At 35.8% G+C, this 15,666-nt stretch overlaps 1 long non-coding RNA gene across 1 annotated transcript in view; it reads left to right on the forward strand.

Moving 5' to 3' along the window:
* Positions 1–356: 356 nt before the first annotated feature.
* Positions 357–15,666, forward strand: part of LOC309626431 — an 87,244-nt gene continuing 71,934 nt past the window's right edge. The window contains exon 1 of the long non-coding RNA XR_014243191.1: positions 357–4,943. This is a non-coding gene — a long non-coding RNA (uncharacterized lncRNA). The remainder of the gene's footprint in view (positions 4,944–15,666) is intronic.

Genomic DNA, 15,666 nt, shown 5'->3' on the forward strand with positions numbered 1-15,666 from the left:
TCCTTGGGGAAGACCCATAAGATGCTGCACCATGGTATGTCAGCTACTTATGAGAAAATATTATGATTTTTGCTAATTGGACCATTAAAAAATAGGTTTTGATAAAATTTGAACTATTCCTTGAATAGGCCTAAGTGTGATAACAAGAATTGAACACTTTTTCATATACCATTTCTGCAGAGCTAAACATAGCAACTCATTCAGCCAGACAATAAACATGTGTTGGGTGGTCAGATATGACTGACTTGTCTGGTCAAGCCAAACTGATATGAACGATCTAAACACAAAGTAACTAGAAAACTAACTTATATATATATATATATATATATATATATATATATATATATATATATATATATATATATTTGAAATTTCTGGACAAATTCAGTGGCATTGAAGAGTAGAAAGGAAATTAGAATTATGTTTCTGAGATGAAGCCAATTGAATTTGATGGTGGATAGGTGTGGAATATCAAGGAGAAGAAAGAATTTAGGATGACATCATTGCCTGTGTCATTCTCCTTGAACCAATATGACCTTTGGGATGCTTTCATGGCACACTTTCTTTTTAGTTAGATCAACCTGCCTGGTCAGAATTTAAGCTACTATAATTTGTGGAAGAAGAAGAAAAAGAGTCAGACATCTACAAGCCTCCCCTTATTCCTTTCAACATCAATTTCCTTTTGAAACTTAGGAAACCCATGCTCAGGGTTGAAAAGCAAAGGTGCTGACAAGTATATCTAAATTGAAAATAATTGGATGCTTGTAGGTCAAAGCAGCGAGGCACAGAAAGTCAAGTATCTGAACATCAATGGAAAGGCAAGTGGGTCAGAAGATAACCCGTATCTTCTATATCTCTCTATGTCTGTCTTCTAAAGGCTCACTTTGGAATTCATAGTGTTCTCTGGTAACCCAATGAAGTTAAAGCCTCTTATTATAGTATGTTAATAGTGCTGGACAATTCAGCTAAGACCCTTGGAATGGGAAGGAGTCATCTGTAAAGGCTCAGAGAATGAAAATAAACCTGAAACAAACCTTGACAAATCCCCACACTATAAAGTATTTGAAAATATTCCTAAACCACAAGGAGCATAAGGAACTTTTCTAAGCTAATAAGGTGAACAGAATGATTGGACAAGTACAAACCAGTCACTTTGATGTGGTAATTAGATAACAAAATTTTGTATGTAGCTCTCACAGAAGAGGAAAAAAAAAACTGTTAAATTTCACTCAAAGTTTATTTTCCAAAAGATATTGAAATAAGAGACTCATCCACTTCTTGACACATTTCAATTATTTTAAAATTAACATTATATATATTTTGCCTGTAGTGCAATATTCTGACTTAAGAAGTCCCTCAAGGGATGAATATATTTGATAATACAGTCTTCACTTTCATTTCAGCCTTTTGATGACACTGAAGTCTGGTATGAAACATTACAGACCCTGGGCACTGAAAAATGATTCTACCACTTCACCTTAGTAATAAAACAAACTTCTAAAAGAGTTCTGGGAGGCACTGCTGTACCATCTGGAGGAAACAAAGCATGGTTTGGAGTCAGTGAACTTGGTAGAAAAACCAAGCTCCGTCACATCCTAGTTATATAAATTCAGAAAGGATATTTAACCTTTCTGAGTATCAATCTCTTCCTTCCTGAAATGGGGATCACAATAGCTATTATGTCATTTACTGTGGTTATTAATTCCAATAACCTATTTAAAGCAATAGTAAATGCACAATATACATTTATGTATTTTTCTCTCCTGCCACCCTTCTTTCTCTTTTTCCATCATAAACAATTTAATATTAGACTCAACTGCAAGTGACAGAAAACCCAAAATAACAGTATCTTAAACTAGACAGTTTATTTTCCTCTTCTGAAAATGTAGGCAGATCCAGGGTTACCATGGTGGTTCTGTGATCACCAAAGCATGATTCAACAGAGCTCTCCACCTCTATCCATCATGATAATATCACAGGGAAAAGGGTGGAGATGGCTGCATGACTTAAATTCAAGAATACCTGTTAGTGTCTTTACTTTAATCTCACTGGACAGGACTTTTATTAACAAGCCTCTGTGAGGGTTAATTTTATGTCATCTTGATCTGGTCATGGTGTGTCTAGATACTTTGTTAAACATTATTTATGGGTATGTTTTGAGGGTGCTTCTGAATGAGATTAGCATTTGACCCAGTAGACCGAATAGGCAGATTGTGCTCCCAGTGTGGGTGAGCCTCATCCCATCCGTTAAGGGCCTGAACAGAACAAAAAGGCAGAGGAAGGGAGGATTTGCTCTCTCTGTCTTCTTCTGCCCTTGGACTGGGACTAATGCCATTGGCTTATCAGTTCTCAGAACTTAGGACTCAGACTATAACCCTTCCACTGGCTTTCACGGGTCTCCAGCTTGCAAGCATCAGGGCAAGAGACTTCTTAGCTTCCATAATTGTGTGAGCCAAAACCTTATAAAAATCTGTCTATATCTATATCTCCAATCCATATCTATATCTTTCTATCTATCTAACCTGGGAAATGTAGTTTTTATGTATTTGGTCATATGCTCAACTAGAAATAGAGCTTTTTTAACAGTTTTTTAAAATTATTGTTAAAAAATGGAGAACAGATAAGATGGAAAACTCTAATCATATATACTTCTCTCCCACCTTCCGTCTTCACCACCTGAATGGAGTCAAACATTTCAATGGAATTACAACAAATGGTCAAGTCAAAGAAAAGCATCGTTTATCTCTATAAAACCAAATTATTCCTTCATGCAATGTACTAAATGGAGTGAAAGATTGAATGAATCAGTTGATTTGGCATTGTATAGAATAAGTTCAAATGGAATTGTATACTTTATTAATAATCTAAGGAGTTGATGACTTTCTTTGTGTCTACACTGGCCCTGTCAGCTGAGAAAATAGTGGAGACACTATTATAAATTCATATCTAGAGATAACTTTATAATAATAATAAAAGGCTTTATTTTTAGGAGAATGAGTTGAGATTTTTAATAAACAAAACATCACCTTTTCACATATTTCCTCCAAATGAAAAATAAAAGTGAAAGAAAAAGAAAAAGTAAGATGTGTCTTTGCAGTAAGAATCCAATTAACAGATGAAAACCACCAGCTAAATCAGTTTTCTGCTTTCATATGGAAGAGAATTGGCTGGATAACTAATTTAACTGTATATAAATGGGCCTGTAAGGAAGTAAAAATAAATTTGGCAGGAATATATTTTACTCAGGGGTTTGGGTATGCGAGTCAGAGGAACAATGTTGGTTTGAAATGAAATTACACTTACCTAAGTATAAGGATGTAACAGGTTTGCATTTAGCTGGAAACTTTGATATTTCATCTTCTTTGGCATTACAATACCTGGCCTTTGACTCTCTGGCTTGGGCTTTACCAGACTTGGAGTTAGCAGGAGTGGGTTCTAGGCTGGATCTTCCCCCAAGGAACTTGGCCGTGGAGACTTCCCTGTGAAATGATGAAAGAGTAGACGATTTCAAGACAGCTCTTTCTAGCTCTAGGATTTTTTGTCCCTGTGACTTCATGACTTCATGACTTCCTGACAATTTACCCACTGTTTGGTGTGGGATAGAAGACTTTTGTCCAAGGTGACAGGGAGTGCTGTGGCATCTCTGCTTGGCGCAATCCTTCTAACATTTGAAAATCTTTTCCTGTCGCATGTGCAGTGTTACTTTGAATTTGCACAATTTCCCACTGCTGCCATTTAATCGATAACAGAAAGTTCAAGTGATTTGCAAACTGTAAGAAAAATGACCTCAGACACCCCCGTCATTTCCAGTGGCTGTAGATATACCCTTAGGCTAAAGCCACAGCAGAGTTTTAAATACTGCAAGATAAATCCAAGCTGACCCACTTCCTCATTTCTGACACTTCCAACAATTAAGGTCCCATCAGCCTCACTCTAGTTGCTGTTCTGTTAGAAATGCCATGTGACCTGCGGAGGGACACCTAAGAATTTCCACTCTCTAAGAAGAAAAATATATTAAAACATAGACTTTAAATTTTGATTATTCATCTTCATTCCTAAATATCTGAAGGGACTCTCCCTTCCAACCATCCCAGAATATAATTAGGATATTTTAAACACACTTACAACAATTGTAAGTAGTTTGATTGTTTCTTTCTTTTTAAAATCTGACTTCCCTACCAGAATTTCATCTTTCTAAGGGCAGGGACCAAGCCTATCTCATTTGACCTACTCTTCCATGATGCCTAAAACATAAATCATCTGGTCCATATGGGTGCTCAATAAATATATGATGAATCAATCAATCAATCAATCCAAATTCAGAAGGAAGGCCTTATGTAAAGGTAAGAGAAATCTCACAGTTGGGGTTAATAATCTATTTGATCAGTGTTACTGCATCATTCTGACATAGCCATGACCTTCCACCAAGTTGTGCAAATTTCTGCTCATGATTAAGTTCTCTTGTTTAATTTGGTTTCAAAGCACATCATTTCTCTCTCTGTGGTATTATACTTTTTACCGTGCTATAGATTTTCTAAATGCATGCAAATGTAACCAAGATGGCTCGTTTTGCTATCAATTTCCCAACTGCTAGCTCCCTAATCATTAACTAATTGTCTCTGTGCTCTATTGACAACTTGGCCACTTTCTTGCTAATTTTTGCTGACACAGTGGAGGCCCCCAAGAACTGGGCTAACCTTTGGCTATTCACCAAAGAGCCACAGGTGGAAAAACAATCGATCAGCCTGGCCTTTGTGTTCAGGAAAACCTCATCAGCGTTCCAAATGATTTGTCTAATGAGGCATCATTAATTGACAATGGGCAGGAGGATGAAGAACTTCCTTTACTTTGATTACAATTTTTTCTAGAATAGACCAGAGCTTAGAAAAAGCATGTGTGAGAGTGGAAAGAACAGTGGACTAAAGACTACATTTTGGGCTAAGGTAAGAAACTGGGGCAGCTTCCTCAAATTTCTGGTCTTACATGTAGTTTATACAGGAAGGATATGTGCGTTTTAAGGAACTCACTATAAGTCAACCACCACAAGTATTTCACAAACTATAAGTTTGTGAGGTGGCAGCACAGGATTAGGGATGTGGATGATTGTTTATTTCCTTAAAAAAATATCTGGAGCATGATAGGGTTATAGCTTTGAAGTTACTAGCAAGGCCTCGTATTGGACTTGGATATGATATAGACATTTGGACTAAGCAGCCATCTGTACTTTCACTTATATATCAGCCAGCGGTAATATTTATTCATGCAAGCAATATGTATTGAGTACCTGTTACATGTCAGAGGCTGTTCTGGTACACATGGGTATTTGGGCTGCTGATGTATACATCAGTCAACAATACAGATGAAAGAATGTCTACCCACCAGAAGCTTACCTTCTAATGATGGGAGAGAAACAATAAACAGGAAATGAGTTAAATATATAATGTTACAAGGTTATAAGAACCCTTTATTGAAAAACAGAGTAAAAATCATAGATAGTATGGTTAGGGGAATGAGGAGTGCAGAGTGGAGGGAGGTGGGTGGCATATTTAAACACAGTAGTTAAGGTAGTTAGGAAGCTTGAAGAAGTTAACCAAACTGGAAAACAAGCATGGTAGGCAGAGGGAACAGGCAGATGGAGACTTTATCCACGAGTGGACTTGGCATGTTGGAGGATACTGGGGGAGTCAGTGCAGCTGGGGTTGGGAGGGGCAATGGGGAACTTAGGGAAAGAGATGGGCTGGGGGTGGGTGGCCAGGGGTGAAGGGGTGGGGCAGATCAGAGTCTTTTGGACCAAAAGAAATTTGACTTTTTGTGGCAGAGAAATTACAAATCATGATATAGAATTTTAACTGAGTTAATAAAATGATCTAAGATGTGCAAGAATAACTCTGGTTGGGAATAGAGAACATACAAATCAATGCACAGTTTTAATTATTTAAAAACCAGTGAATTAGATGTATATTTGCATATTTACTAAGTTTTGTAAATTGGAATTCTTGGTATTCCTCTAATTGCTTGTTTTCTGGGAGGTTGGTGTGGAAAGGCTTTGGGTGGTTTTAAAAGGAACTCATTGTCTTTCTCAAGTGAACATGTCAAGGGAACCGTAAGAAAGAGGAACTCAAATGGATAAACTACGCTATTTAAAGGAGCTGAATTGTGGGGATCTGGTGTGAAAATGTCATGGATCAGTGGAAGCCATGGAAATAATGAGCGCCCATTTGGGCTGAGATGACCCTGTTACTGGTTGTCAAAAACAAATAAATAAGTTGGCAGCTAATATTCAAACAAAAAATAAACTTGGTGTGCAATCTAGGTTAACAAGAGCTAAACTCGTCATCCTTAACTGCCCAGACAACCAAGGAACTGAAGTGTGGCCATAGTGGAATCACAGTCCTTGGCACTCCACAAAGCTATTTCTCATTTTGCATACCCTTGGAAAATATAAAAGAGAGTAAGGAATAATATTAAAACTACCATTATTTTTGCATTAACCTCCAGTAATATTTATTGCCTACTGTTTGTTTTTTCCATTTTTTCACTATTAAAATAATTCCACACGAATATCTTTGCCGTAAAGTTTGTTCTAATTTATAAAAATTTTTATGATGATTAATCCTTAGAAATGGAATTAGTGGATAAGAGAATATGTACATTTTAGAAATTTTAATATATCAGCCAAATTGCTTTTTGTAAAAAAGTTGTATTTGCCTAACTGTACTCCATCTATGTTGAATATTATTATTTTTTTAATTTTTTGGCTCTGCCACGCAGCATGTGGGATCTTAATTCCCTGGCCAGGGCTCAAACCCACACCCCTTGCATTGGAAGTGCGAAGTCTTAACCACTGGACCACCAGGGAAGTCCCGATGTTGAATACTCTTGAATCTAAATGTTTGCTAATGTGTTAGGTAAAACAAGCAAACAACAAATAAGCTGTTATCTAATAGTGGCTTTAGTATATATTTATTTCCTTCATTAATGGTACCAAGCAATTTTTGTTTTTATTAGCCACTTCTGTGAGTTACCTTTTCATGTTCTTGGCCCTTCATTTTATGGTATGGTGTGGGGGAGAGGGCTATCAGTATTTTTTTTTTTTTAATTTTTATATTTTATTTATTTATTTTTGACTGTGTTGGGTCTTCGTTTCTGTGCGAGGGTTTCCTCTAGTTGCGGCAAGCCGGGGACCACTCTTCATAGCGATGCACGGGCCTCTTCACCATCGTGGCCTCTCTTGTTGCGGAGCACAGGCTCCAGATGCGCAGGCTCAGTAGTTGTGGCTCACGGGCCTAGTTGCTCCGTGGCATGTGGGATCCTCCCAGACCAGGGCTCGAACTCGTGTCCCCTGCATTAGCAGGCAGATTCTCAACCACTGAGCCACCAGGAAAGCCCCTATTGTTTTTTATCCCATTAATTTGTCTGAGCTTTCCACATGTAAATGGAATTTGGAATTATTTTTTAAAAGAATTTTTTTTAAACATCTGATTATATTTGATTTAACATACAAAACAATCCTAGTTAATTTTTTTTTTTTTTTTTTTTGAGATACCTCAGGGGCCCTGTAAAGCATACCAAAGTTAACTGAAAATCAAAAGAACTTTAAAATTTGATATTTGGGAAGTTTGTCAAAAAATTTTAAAACATTTGGTCAAATAAGATCATAGGTCATTTTAAGACAATACTTACTCCTTAACTAAAGTTAAAAGAGATCTCAAAAGCAAATACAGATCACTTAAAGGCAGAGAAATTTATACAACCTGTTATCGAAAGCCGCATTTCAAGAAAACTTTGGAGGGAGAACCAAATCCAGTCTTGTCCTAGCCCATTCCCAACAAAATCCATTAACCTAACTAGATTTAATCCAATCTTAGAAAATCCTGATCATGCACAACTCCTTTTTTTAGTATTTTTTTTTTAATCCTCACACCTTCTTTTACTGAAAACATACATTTTACTTCCCTTAAAAGTTTTTTTTTTCACATCAAGTTACTTTTTTTGTTGACAAATTTGCAATAGATATAATAAGGTCTTATTTGACCTCTAGTAAACCTAGGTACAACAGAAGTATTATATTTAACACTGATGACTGTAAAGAAACGTCTATATTAATCAAACCAACAAGGTTAAGCCACCTTCAATACAAGATATTAATTTAATGTTGAATATTTCCTAGGTCACATGAACCCGAAAATCATTCTGGCCAGTTTTATATTCCTTAGTATTTATATAAGTGCTTAATTTTTCAAAGTCAATTAAGTAGAGCTCTTTCACAAATTAATTTTGGTAATACCATACATCTACAACACACATTGATACATTTGAACACACAAAAAAACACAGGGACCTCACAGTTTCCATTTCAAAAATTCAGCCCTGAGTCCGGTACAACAGTGTAAAACTTATCAGTTACAAGGGACTGGATTCAAGTTGGGATTCTGGCAGAGGGAACAAATCAAGGTCTAGATGACTAAACCCTTTTTACTAATGTTTACAGAAAAGACACTTAGGATTTCTGTTTATCCTTGACAAGTCAAGCTTTAAATTACTTTACCCCCTTTTTAAAAATTTGCATTTTAAAAAGATGGTGGAGATAAGTTCCTCCTAGGATGACTTTGTTTCCTTGAGGCCAGAAAAACATTTCTTTTTCTTCTTTTTTTTTTTTCCTCAAAGAATTGGGTGGCCACCTCAATGATACCAAAGGACTGGTATACCCATTCATCTATGTTGTAAGGTTTTACTTCCCCTCATTTTGCTTAAGTAAGAAGGTTTCCCCCCAAATTCCTACCTGGCTCTGAATATCAGCTATGGTTACTTTAGTTAGATCAGTGGCCTCCCATTTTGGTGATCTGTTTACAAACACTTTTGAGGATCTTCCCTAGGTTTAAGAAATTTGCACCTTAGATTTAGATACTCTATGATCCTTTTAAACTTAATAATCACAGCTGGATATCTTTGGCCAAGCCCAGAACCTTGATATTTTATACTCCAGTGTCTAGTAAGGCTTTTATTTCAGCTCCAGATTCAATCTGTTCCTTTCCACTTTCTGTTGGAATCATTTGGTGATGAGGGTGGTTCTCTTGCCCCTCAAGAAACAGAGTGGCCCCTAGCTTAGTTAATAAATCTCTTCCCATTAAAGGGATGGGACAATCAGGCACAAAGAGAAAGGAATGTAAAAACAGCTGGTCATTGATGTTGCAAAAAAGGGGTTATGTTTCAAAACACGACATCTATATTTAAGGCATTTTATGGCAGATGATTTTACTTTCTACTATTGTTAAATGAAGGTGAATTACCTTTTCTTCTCTCTTGGTGACTTGGCTTGTTAAGGAGTTTTAAAGTTTAGCTCTCAACATTGTCTTTAAATTATATTTATATCTTCCATTGATGCAATTAATATAGATATAAAGTTATACAACAGGTCTAAGTGTCACAGGAGTGGTACTAATACAGCAGATCAGATATTATAACATACCAACATTGTGACAAAAAAATATTACTGGGGAGAAGGACACACATGGTTTGGCCATGTGAGGCCCATGCTCGAGGGATCTCCCCTTAATAATCCTGCCATGACTTTGGAAACTATTATTTTTTTTCTGTTTTATTGCATATTCTGCACTATTCATCTGATTTAAAGAATTTTTGTGATATGAAACTGCAACCAAATTTACATGAAATAATTAAAAATTTTATGATGCTATGGGATTTAGTATTACATTTGAGGAAATAAACCAAAAGTCAAGATTCACTGTATAGATTTACTTCTATTCCTGACCCAGTCCTTTCCTTTCCCAAGTGAATCTGCACTTGTGCTATCACCTTATGATTCCCAAGCTTTGGTTAACTCTCAGTTGTAGGGATGAAAAAACAATTTGTGACTGCCCCCCAGTAAGGTAAAATCCCCTGAGTTGTCAGAATTTCCAGCCCCCACTTTAAAGAGAGAAATGGTCTGATGGTCATTTCTTGAGGTGTCCTGGTGGCCTGGGCGGAGGCTCCCTGACCTACTTGACTCATCAGTGGTGCCAGATATGTGAGAAGTGGGCTAATCCCAGATGCAGCTCCGCAACAATTCACTTAGATCCAGGTAATGTGCAAGAGATAATTTTATTCTGAATTTATTTTAATTGTTATTTTTACCTTGGTTAAGTTATTCAGTATTCCTACTTAGAAAACACAGAGAATAGGAGTAATACTGAAATGGTTTTGTGAAGATTAAATGAGAAAATGTATGCAAAGTACCACGAAGAGTGACCAGCGTATGTAATAATTTGTTCAGCATCATTGTCATAATTTTATGATCATTCATGTTATTGTTATAGTAACTATAATTTTGTGTTAAATGTGATTTCTTTTCTCACCATCCTGCTTTCCTAGTTCCTCGAAGATTTGGATTCAGTTAATCCAAACAATCAATCAATAAGGGAAGACTAGTTAGTCTGCAAAATTGTTCTTTTCCTAACCTATGCTGTCTTTTTGGTAGCCCCAGCACAGACTTATTGAAATTTAGCATTATTAAGTGCCTGAACTTGAAAGATAATTTAGTTTATACCTGAGAAAGAGTGTGTGTGAATAGCTACTATAAATGTTGTGGTTATAAACATTAAGTAACTGGAATTCAGATCCATTATCTGGATATTGTCCAGTCAAGAGTAGGTATACTTAATTCAATAGAGAGAAAAAAAACAAGAATGGATCTACCAAATAATGCAATATTCTGAAATTCAAGTTTAACAAAAACTACCAAAGAGAATGACAGAAAAATTGTTGACATAATATTATTGCTGATTGTTTTACATGGAAATTGAATCTATGTCTTCACAACCTCTTTCAGCACAGATTCCTCACTGGGGTTTGGCATATTGACAAAGGGTTATATTAGTTTTTATTATTAATTTACTGTTAAGAATGCAAATAAGTTTCTGATCCTTATATGCCAACCCTATGTAAATGATATTTTCTTTCCCTTTATTGTTATTTATCATTTTGCCAAAAAAATTAATTTTTACCTCTCCTCGGACAATTTATTTTCTAATAGCCAGATAACCCTCAGTCACGGTCATGATGATTTAGTTTTAAAACGTTTACAATGCAGTATCTTGACCAAAACATTGAAAAGGGACTTCCTCTGTAGTCCCCTTTGTCGCTGTGCTGAGATGACATCTATTTGGTTCTATCCCTGGGTTACCATGGAAATAATTTATTATTGTTGTCAAAGATGGACGGTCCACATACATTTTAAATAAGGGTAATGTAGAAACTTTTCATATAAAAAGACTAATTCTGTCATGGTCTCTGAGAACCTAGCTCTGTGAAGCTGTTCATGACATTGCAGTTCAATTATGGGTACCATTAGCATGAAATTTTGTAAATATTTTCAAGAATATTTTAAAATATAATCCATCTTTTTGAAACCCCCTGCTTTTCTATTGCTTTTCTAACCAACTTAATATGGCAAAAACTAGGAAAAGATTGCACATATTTTTGTCTTATGTTCATTATACACTATGGATCAGACCATAACTAAACACACACTCACATATGCATTTAAATTAGGTAATCAGTTGATTTCTCTTTTGAATAATATCTGCTTAGTAAAATATTACTAGGCAGAATGCAACCACTTACCTTTCAAATGGACCAACAAATGCTTATTTGTTGTATGGTCTCCCCAACAGTATATATATATATATATATCCATCTGTGATCATAAATTTTTTAGGTGTGTTTGGTAACTTTAATTTCCTTTTTGTGTGACCTTTTTGGGGTCTCTTAAACTGACTCATGCTTATACTTAAAGGGGTCATTGAAATTGCTTCTCAGATATGCAGAATGCCAATAAATTGGCATGTGTGGCAAAACTTAATGCACATGGCAAGGAAGAATTTCCTGGCTATGCAGCTTTCCTGATTAAATGGTGGAGACCAAATATTGCACAGGCCCTTACCAAGAGGATTTTATGCTCACTAATAAAGTTGTTCTCTTCTGCAGTAAAAAGCAGGCAAAAGAATTTGCTACTGATGATCTTCTAAGCCCTCCCCATAATTAATATAAACTGAATTTTAAAACATCACTTCCTTGGAAAGCTGGTAACACAGTAGGGTGACCGATTCGACCCTGTTTGCCAGGACTCTGCTGTTTCTAAAACTGAGAATTTCGTATCCTAGGAACCCCTCAATTCTGGTAAACTAAGGTGGTTGGCCACCCTGTAGCATAGTTGAAAGTTTTATTATTTACCTTTATGTCAATCTATTATATAATCTTTAATGTGTGTAGTATGATTGCCTTAATTGTGTATTATTATTTTTTTAATGATGGCATGTGACACCACAGTTCACACTGTGATTCAATCAGGACTGCTTGTTTGGAAAGAGACTTTGAATTTAGTTTTCCTCCTTTCAGAGTTCTGGGCAGGCAGTGGGGGTGACCAGCATAGAGAAGCAGCACACTGTGCGGGGTACATGCGACCTGAAGTTAGCCTGCCATTCTTCTGCCCCTGGAACCCTGTAGGTGGAGCCCTGTGCTAGTTCCTAGGGTTTCTCCACACAGACTGACTTCCTTTGGGTTGATGATGATTGATTATGGTGCTTTCTTCATTACTTTAAACCTAATCAGTGCTTGGAGTAATTTGAGTAATGATTGCTCATTATTGGCAATTGTGAAGTTTAAGTCTTTCTATATTTTTCTCCACAAGGCAGCCAGTCAGGAAATACTAGGAAGCATCCTGGTTCACACACATTTTTAAGGAGAGAGTGGGAATAAATGATTCACAAAGCTCAGTGATAGACAGGAAGCCATAGAGGTTTTGCAGAAATTATATTACATATTTTCTTGGCAGGAAACAGTGACAGTTCCCACTAGATCAAACGTGACAATCAAAGAGACAGTTCTTACTGGATTTGAAAGCCATTCAGCCCTTTACTGAAACTCCCAAGTTCAATAAATCATGCTATTTCATATAATATTGTTATACCACTCTGTCTTATAAATGAAGATCTATGATTCTCCAACCAACCTGCTATTGTTAAAAAAAGATAATTAATGATGCTAGCTTATAAACTCATGCTGATTTACATTACAACTTATTAGAAGGTCCATTTTTAAGGTGCTTTCTCCACTCTCTTCAGGTAAATCAAGTTTAAAAGTAAGTTTGCTTGTACTGGTTGATTGATTTACAGCCTTAACATTGGTTATGCAAGAGGGAGACATTTTAGACTGTTCAGCAAATAAATAATTAGCAAAGTCATTAGATACCTGAGGATATTATATGTGGTGGGTTTATTAAATTATGTTCCAATAATGCTTGAAGAGCCACAAATTCACAAAAGAAACAAAACTTTCAGAGATTACATTCATGATCTAAAATGGCAGATGACAATACCTGTTTGTTTTGAAATTGTATGTGGATGATGAAGCTAATCTTGTGACATTGTAAAGGCATTTATAGTTTTAGACCACCATAAACAAAGTTATTATCCATTAGAAATGTTTTCAATTTGATTCTTACATTTAAAGAATTTCTGTTTTTATGTTCAGAATCTAAGAAAAGTTTCAAAAACCCTTTAAAGATATAAAGCATATATATATATATATATATATTTATTTTTATTTAGCAAGAACAGTTAACATGAGATCTCCCTTCTTAACCATTTTTAAGTGTACAATACATTACTGCTGACTATAGTACAATGTTGTACAGCAGACCTCTAGAGCTTATTCATCTTGCTTAACTGAAGCTTTATGCCTGTTGGATAGGATATTCATAAAGATGTCAGTTCCTCATAAGTTAAGTTGGAAATTTAATCCTATTTCAATTAAAAATATCACATTTTTTTCCAATGACAGATTTGTTGTAAATTTTATTTAAAGACTAAACAAACAACAAAAAAATGGAAAGGAGGAAGCTTTCCCAGGCATCAAACCATATTATACACACTTTATATTAAAGTAATATGGAATTGTTATACTAATAGGCAACCAAAGTAAGAGAATAGACAATTCAGACAGAAAGCTAATTGTATATGGAAATTTATTGCACAATAAACTGTGACATCAAAATTAAATAGGAAAGAAATGAATTTTATCTAAAAGATGTCTTGGGATGTCCAGATAGCCTTTAGGATTAGATCTATTCCTCAGAACTTATGACAGGATAAATTCTACATGAATGATGTTCTTGAGGAAAACATGGTTGAATGACTTTATAACATGGATGATGGGGAAACTTTCATAGCTATGACTTTAAATCTAGAACTGATGAAGGAAGAGATTAGTATATACATTCATATTATTAGCATAGTATATAAAAATATATATTACATAATAATATGTAATACATTACTATATAATACCATTGTTATATATTATTGTATATTATTATATAATACTATTAAATAATATATTTTATTGTGATTATATTATGTATAATATATAATAATATGTAATATAAATTCAGTTTGGTCAAAATATAATAGTAAAATTTTTAGCGTTTGTCATTTTCTAAGTTATTGGCTTCTCTTACTAAACCCAAATGTATGCAGTCCATGGATTACAGATCAAAGAACTACATTCTGTCAATGGTTGGAGACTATTATCTTGGATTTAAAAAAAAATTTTGTTAAAACTATGGATTTTAGGGCTTCCCTCGTGGCGCAGTGGTTGAAAATCTGCCTACCAATGCAGGGGACAAGGGGTTCGAACCCTGGTCTGGGAAGATCCCACATGCCGCGGAGCAACTAGGCCCGTGAGCCACAACTACTGAGCCTGCGCGTGTAGAGCCTGTGCTCTGCAACAAGAGAGGCCGCGATAGTGAGAGGCCCACGCACCGTGATGAAGAGTAGCCCCCACTTGCCACAACTAGAGAAAGCCCTCGCACAGAAATGAAGACCCAACACAGCCATAAATTAATTAATTAATTAATTAAAAAAAAAAACCACTATGGATTTTAAAAATTATAAGTCAGGGGCTTCCCTGGTGGCGCAGTGGTTGAGAATCTGCCTGCCAATGCAGGGGACACGGGTTCGAGCCCTGGTCTGGGAAGATCCCACATGCCGCAGAGCAACTAGGCCCGTGAGCCACAACTACTGAGCCTGCGCGTCTGGAGCCTGTGCTCCGCAACAAGAGAGGCCGCGATAGTGAGAAGCCCACGCACAGCGATGAAGAGTGGCCCCCGCTTGCCACAACTAGAGAAAGCCCTCGCACAGAAACGAAGACCCAACGCAACCAAAAATAAATAATAAATAAATAAATAAATAAGTATATATATTTAAAAAAAAATTATAAGTCAAATGTTTAAAATAGAAAGAAAAATATGTAATGGGCTTTAAAGGTATTTTTATTACTTGTTTATACTTTTATGAAAATAATGTAGGCAAATATAGATCAAAATAATTCACAGAGCAGTATATGTATATGTATATAACTCAGCCATATAAAAGAGAAAATCCTACCATTTGCAACAACATGGATGGGCCTTGAAGGCATTATGCTGAGTGAAATGTCAACCAGAGAAAGACAAATACTGTACGATCTCATTTATATGTGGAATCTCCAAAAACAAAAACAAAACCACCAAACTTATAGAAAAAGAGATCAGATTTGTGGTTGCCAGAGGCAGGGGGTGAGGGGAGTGGGGATCAGATGAAGGCAGTCAAAAGGTACAAACTTCCATTC

Source organism: Balaenoptera borealis, assembly GCF_965194805.1.
Source record: "Balaenoptera borealis genome assembly, chromosome: 3".
NCBI classification, from domain to species: domain Eukaryota; kingdom Metazoa; phylum Chordata; class Mammalia; order Artiodactyla; family Balaenopteridae; genus Balaenoptera; species Balaenoptera borealis.